This window comes from Bufo gargarizans, chromosome 11 (genome assembly GCF_014858855.1).
Source record: "Bufo gargarizans isolate SCDJY-AF-19 chromosome 11, ASM1485885v1, whole genome shotgun sequence".
In the NCBI taxonomy this organism is placed as follows: domain Eukaryota; kingdom Metazoa; phylum Chordata; class Amphibia; order Anura; family Bufonidae; genus Bufo; species Bufo gargarizans.
In genome coordinates, this window is record NC_058090.1 from 30,039,794 (window position 1) to 30,047,130 (window position 7,337).

Sequence of the window (7,337 nt, forward strand, 5' to 3'; positions counted from 1 at the left end):
CAGTGGGGAGGGGACTGGGTGATTAGCAGGTTGCGCGGCCCGGGCGACCAATGAGAGCTCAGGAGGGGCGGACGCGGTGACGTCAGGGACATTCTATAAAGGCCAGACGGCGCAGGCTTAGGGCAGCGCGTAATTGTCGCTTGTGTGGCGTTGAGCGCGCCCTGTAATACACTACACAGGGTTTTAGTACATGCGATTTTACCGACCAAATGGCTGTGTGCTTCGTCTATAATTGCTCCCTATATGGCATTTTCAGACATGGAAGATACGCTTTGTTTGTTTTTGCTGCCTATGGCCGTGTTCACGTCAGGTTTTATACACACACACAAAAAACGCACCCAAGTATGAACATACTCTATTACAGCACCAGTTGGCCCTGCTGCTCAAATTGACCTGCGTGTGGACTTTAAATGCGCAGCGTGGCAATATCCCACCTTCAGTTTAACCCTTTACAAGGCACAGGTGGAAATTTGCGTCAGAAATGCAACTAAGGGCTCATGCACATGACCGTATGTATTTTGCGATCCGCAAAAAAAATAAAAATATATACGGATGACGTCTGTTTGCATTCCGCACTGTGCAGAATGGCCCCCAATAGAACAGTCCGATCCTTGTCCGTAGTGCTGAGCGAAGTTGGGTTTTCAAGTTCGGCGTAAAAAGTTCAGGTCGTCTAAGAATTCCGTAACCACGGACCACCCGTGGTTGCGGAATCCATAACGGAATTCTTATATAACCCCAACCTTTTACGCCGAACTTGAAAAACACTAAATTTGCTCTTCCCTACTTGTCTGTTATGAGGACAATAAAAAGGACATGTTGTATTTTTTTTGCACAACGGACATACGGAAACAGAATACACACGGAGTAACTTCCTTTTTTTTTTGCGGGTCCATTGAAATGCAATACGGGCTGCAAAAAAATTAACTGAACGGACACTGAAAGAAAATCCGTTGAGCCCTTAATGTTATCGCGTCCATATTATCGCAGCGAGCCGTCCGTAGACTTTTACTACCCTAGGAATTAACAAGTGGTTTGCCCATTAAATACAGTGGAGATGAACTGCAAGGGTTTTCGGCGCAGCTTTTGGGAGCAAAATCTGCGCCAAAATCCATGTAAAAAAAACAAAAACTGTAAACATGCCCCAACGGTCACTTATCTGAGCGGCAGAGGCACAACTGTGGTACAGTGACAAAGTGATGACAGAACGTTCCCCCCTTCAACTATGTCTGAGGCCAGGGCACTAAGCCTGACATGACCCAGACCCAAATAAACCTAAGGCCCCTTTCACACGGGTGAGAATTCCGCGCGGGTGCAATGCGTGAGGTGAACGCATCGCACCCGCACGGAATCCGGACCCATTCACTTCAATGGGGCTGTGCAGATGAGCGGTGATTTTCACGCATCACTTGTGCGTTGCGTGAAAATCGCAGCATGTTCTATATTCTGCGTTTTTTCACGCAACGCAGGCCCCATGGGGCTGCTTGAAAATCGCAAGCAAGTGCTGATGTGGTGTGATTTTCACGCATGGTTGCTAGGAGATGAAAGCAACCCCGGACCCCATTAAAAGTAAATTCACTGTATTATTTTCCCTTATAACATGGTTATAAGGGCAAATAGCATTCTGAATACAGAATGCTTAGTAGAAGGTCAACTGAGGGTTAAAAAAAATAAAAACATAACTCACCTCATCCTTTTGTTCGCGCAGCCGTCATCGTCTTCTTTCTTTCTTCTTTCAGGACCTGCAAAAGGACCTTTGACGTAATCGCAGGTCCTGCTAAATAAAGATAAAAGGTCCTATCTTCATTCAGCAGGACCTGCACTGACGTCACCACGTGTTGAGCGCGATTACGTCAAAGGTCCTTTTGCAGGTCCTGAAAGAAGTAAGAAAGAAGACTATGCCGGCTGCGCGAACAAAAGGATGAGGTGAGTTGTGTTTTTATTATTTTTTTAACCCTCAATTGACCTTCTACTAAGCATTCTGTATTTTGTATTAAAAAATGCTATTATTTTCCATTTTAACCATGTTATAATGGAAAAAAATAAAAAATATACAGAACACGGATCCCAAACCCGAACTTCAGTTAAGAAGTACGGGTACCACATTGTTTTTTCTCACGCGCGTGCAAAACGCATTGCACTCACGTGGAAAAAAAAAAACTGAACATCGGAACGCAATCGCAGACAAAATTGACTGAAATTTCGTGCCTACTCGCACGGGTTTCCCGCAATGCACCCTGAACACATCCGGCCCTCACCCGTGTGAAAGGGGCCTAAAGGTCCACTACACGTGGCGCCTACCACGTCCTGCACCATAAACCCATCCCCAGGCAGAACAAAGCACCTGGTGTAATAAACACATGGCATAAACATATACATATACACATATATATATATATATATCCGCCACACCCTGTCCCATGGCTCCCACCGCACCGTACATATCTCAATGCAACTCGACCGCACCATGGCAATGTACCCAATATCAATATTTCCATTACTAACCGACTTACCAAAAAATCACTTACCAAGCGAGACCTCCAGATATTTCCTTCATCTTGCTGAGCAACAAAAAAGAAGGCGGTGGCGATCGAATGGGGGCCATCATTTCACTGTAAGAGTAAAATGTAGAGTAGAAAATAAAATAAGGGAACGGTTAAACTTGCAAAGTTCACTGCATTGGCCATAACTGAGCACCGGGCCTGCACGAGCCATAAGCCTCCGTGCACACAGTACGAGGCATGTGATGTGCAGTTTTCTAAAGCCCCCCATTAACATGCCAAGGAAGAAAGCTGCAATTGACTGAAGGGCAAGCAGGGGCTCGTCATGTTCGGGAGGCGGATTTCTTCTGGATTTGCAGCCAATGCCATGCACAGGATGTCATCCGCAGAAAAATCCATGCCGCAGCTTTCAGGCCATGTTCAGGGGGCGTAAAAAAAAGCTGCGGAAAAACCTGCAAGATTTTACACTATGCAATGAAAGGTCGAAATCCATGGTGGAAACCGGACCTACGGTGGATGTAAAATCCATGTGTGTTTTTACCCCACTGAGCTGTTTTTGGGGACCGGGGAGGCAGGGAGCAACAAGTATGAATCTTTAGCTTAGTGGGCCAGGCTCCTAGCACTTGGTAAAATGCCATTATTACCAGAGAACCCCTTTAAAGGGGTATTCAAACTCACAAAAAAAAAAAAAAAAAAAAAGCTGGGAATGTTGCTCAGCAAATTACTGGCGGAGGCGGGACATGGCTGAAGCCAGTGATTGGCTGAGCAGTACCCCCAGGCATTTCTGACCACGTTAGGCCTCTTGCACACGAACGTTGCGCATCCGTTCCGTGCATTGGGGACTGAAATTTGCAGTCCCCAATGCACGGCCAACGTTGGGGGTTGAAGATCTCAAAACACTACCGTTCTAATACAACCGGCTGCATTCATACAGAACGGATCCGGTTGTATATCGGATCTGGCAGCATTGACTTACATGGTTTTTGGTGCCGGCTTCTTCAGTTTCCCATGCTGCACACACTCTGCATGGGAAGGCAACAAACCGGAATGGAATACATTCTGGTGCACTCCGTTCCAGTTTCTTGACAATGAATGGGGACAAAACTAAAGCATTGTGCTGCGGTTCTGAGACCCTGTGGCGGATCTCAGTAACGGACAGCACAACGCCGACGTGAAAGCAGCCTAGGGGCTCTTTCACAGGAGCGGATCCCATGCGGGTAAACTGCTGCATGAAAGAGAGCCAAGCCCCGCTCTGGGCAACAGAGACACGGAGCAGTAACATGGTTGATAATGCTCTTTCCCCTCTGGGACCTTTTTGGTACAAAATCACGGTGACAACTTTATCTCAAGGTGATTTTGTAGTAAAAAGATCACAGAGAGGAACGGAGCGTTATCAACCATGTGAATGCTCCGTGTCTCTGCTGTCCGGGACGGGGCTTGGCATCCGCTCGTGTGAAAGAGCCCTAAGGAAGGAAGTGGAGGGCAGCGAGGACCATGGCACAAGCAGAAGAGTGAGGGAGGGGAGTATAAGGGGTTTTTGCTTGTTTTTTTGGAAATACCCTTTAATATTTGGCCGGAGATGTCCGTACAAATGAAATGCGTCAGACAATTTTTTTTAAAAAAAGACTTGTTTATTAAAACATACGTAAACTACATTCATTGCAAAATTGTATGGATAATATTAGAAAGCAGGCTATGAAAGTAAAAGATAATCCAATACTGGTCTGTATAAATGCATCAGGACCAAGTGCATATATAGAACATCCAGGGGAGTCACGTAGAACCCCCCCTCCACCAGGACCATACGTTCTTACACCATAATCCAGATGCACTGCTAGTTCTGTATGGAGCGGATAGAAAAATAGCTGCTAAACCTGATTTGTAGAAGACTAAGGCTTCTTCCACATCTGCATTACAGATGTCCGGCCGATGTTACCGCAATACCCGGTGGGCCACAATGCCATCAGGCTGGACAGAGGGTTTTTGTCCGGCCGAATCCCAGCATATTATTTGCCAGGTAGCGGACAGATCTCTGCTAGATCCCATTATAGTCAATGGGGGCCGCCGGGCATTGCAGTAACATCCGCCTATCCCGGATCCAGAGCGCTCTGTCCGGCTATTCTCTGCCGGAAACCTATATCACTAGTGTGAAACTAGCCTTAAAGGCACATTAAAGGGACTGTGCAGAGTTAGAAAAAAAGATGTGTCTGCTTTCGTCTAGAAACAGCACCACCCAGTCCATGGGTTGTATCTGAAAGTGCAGCCTAGCCCCAAAAAAGTGAATCCGGCTCAGCTGCAATACCACACAAAACCTGTGAAAAGGTGTGGCGCCGTTTCTGGAAGGCAGCAGCCACGTCTTACTAAGGGCTCATTCAGATGGCCGTATGCTGTCCGCAAAAACGCAGATCCGCTTTTTTGCGGACAGTTCAGCATGTCCGCAAAAAAAAAAGGTATTGCATTCCATGCTTTTGCTGATCCATAGACTTCAATAGGGCCATGTCCTGATTGTCACTGACAAGTATAGGACACGTTTTATTTTTTGCGGACAGCATACGGCCATCTGAATCAGCCCTAACTCTCAACAAATACTTTAACTTTTCTCTTGCTGTCAACTTATTAATAATAGGTCTGAATCCGAATCGTGGTGGAGTAAGATACCGTCTATGGTGGCGGCAGATATTTGGCAGAGAAGACGGGGGTTCTTGGTCTCTGTAAGGCCTCATGCACACGACCGTATCATTGTGGACTGCACACAGACCCATTATTTTCTAGCCGTCATCTGTGTGCGGTCCGCATCTGTATGTTCTTTCCGCAAGTTACAGAACATGTCCTATTCTTGTCCGTGTAGCGGGTGAGAACAGTCATTTCTAGTGGTGGTGTGAGAAAAATGCGGATTCAACAGGGAAGGCATCTGTATTTTGCCGATCCGTGACACGGTCCTGTGCATGAGGCCTAAGGTGGGGAGAAGAATTCATTTGCTTGGTCTCCAGTGCGGAGAGCAGTCTAGGCCGGACCCCCTTCCACCGAGTACAAACAATATAGGAGGGAGACATATAGAAAACTATATAGAACCGTTTCCACCATTTGAATTTCATTATGGGCGGTCCGAGAGATAAATATCACAATAATCAAATTCATTTTTTCCTTTTATTTTTACTTTAGTGTCCCTTTAAAGTAGATGCCCAAGGCACCAGTTTAATACCATTATAAGAAGCTGGGCTAATAATGTGACTATATCTGCTGAAGAAACAGCATTCTGAGCTCAGTATCTGAAGAGGTAATGCATAAAAAAAAATATGTATCTGCTTGAAAACGTAACCCCGCAAAACAAAACAAAACAAGCATTACTAAAATCTAAAATCCTGTACATATAGGAGATCCTTAGGAACTAAGAGTAAGATACACTCTATAACGAATGTATAAGTACGAGTCACGTTTACGGTTATGTCCCTGCTCCGATGCTCCTGTCAGGGGGGCTGCCGGGGTGAAAATGGGGATAAGTCCGGCTTCAGCTCTAAACCCGGACAACAGAGCAAATGGAGATGTGATTAAAGAGGTTTTCTGGGACTTAAAGGGGTTGTCTCATCTAGGACATTGATGATATATTGCTAGGATATGCTACTAAAGTCAGATAGTTGTGAGCCCAACCTCTGGGACTCGCTCTTTTTTCTATAAACTGGGGCCCCAAGGTGAAGGGACAGCAAACCATGCAAGCACCACCCTCTGGGACCTATAGCTATCGGACATTGATCGCATACCCATGCGATATGTTGAAGTCTGAGATGGGCCATCCTCCGGTTACAATAGCAGACTCTAGACAATCGTGCAGATCAGCTGCTGGGAGGGGCCGCTGTGCTTGGGCGAGCGGTGTGGCCCTTTCCATTACACGGCCTTAGCGCAGCTCAGTCCCATTCAAGTGAATGGGACTTAAAAGGCTATGCACACCTTTAGGGCGATTTTTTTTTTTTCTTCTTTCATTTTTTTCGGTTGGTCTTTATTAAATATTTTGAGCCCCTTTCTCTGTACAGCCTTGAGATTCTCTAGTAGCGGGATCTGCGGGCAGCTCAGCCGACGGCTCCTCATCTCTGACTTTGTAAATACTCATTAGGGCCCAATTCTTCTTATGTTACTGATAAGAATGTGGCTTAAATAAGTGTTTATAGCCTTTTAATAATCGAGAGATAATGATTATAAATCGACTGGCACAAAGTGAAAGTGGAGGTACGATTCACACAGTTTAGAAAAGCTGTTAACCCTTTGTGACAGAACGGCTAAATATTTTTTTTTAATAAAGACCAAAATTGCTCCCAAAAGGTGTACATAGCGTTTAAGCACAGCCACTATACATTGTACAGCGCTGTGCTTAGTATTCTATGAAGTGGCTACATCACTCATGGCAGCACCACGGCCTCTTCAAACAGCTGACCAGTGGGAATGCTGGGAGTCGGACCCCCACCGATCTGATATTTATGACCTATCCTGAGCATAGGTCATCAACATTTAAAAGGGCATCTGTCAGCAGATTAGTCCCCATGACACTGGCTGACCCGTTACATGTGCACTCGGCAGCTGAAGGCATCTGTGTTGGTCCCATGTTCATATGTGTCCGCACTGCTGAGAAATATGATGTTTTAATATATGCAAATGAGCCTCTAGGAGCAACGGGCTCAGCTCTCTCTGTAATGGCAACGCCCCATTTGCTCCTAGAAGCTCATTTGCATATATTAAAACATGATTTTTCTCAGCAATGCGGGCACATATGAACATGGGACCAACACAGATGCCTTCAGCTGCCAAGCGCACATGTAACAGGTCAGCCGGTGTCATAGGTACAAATCT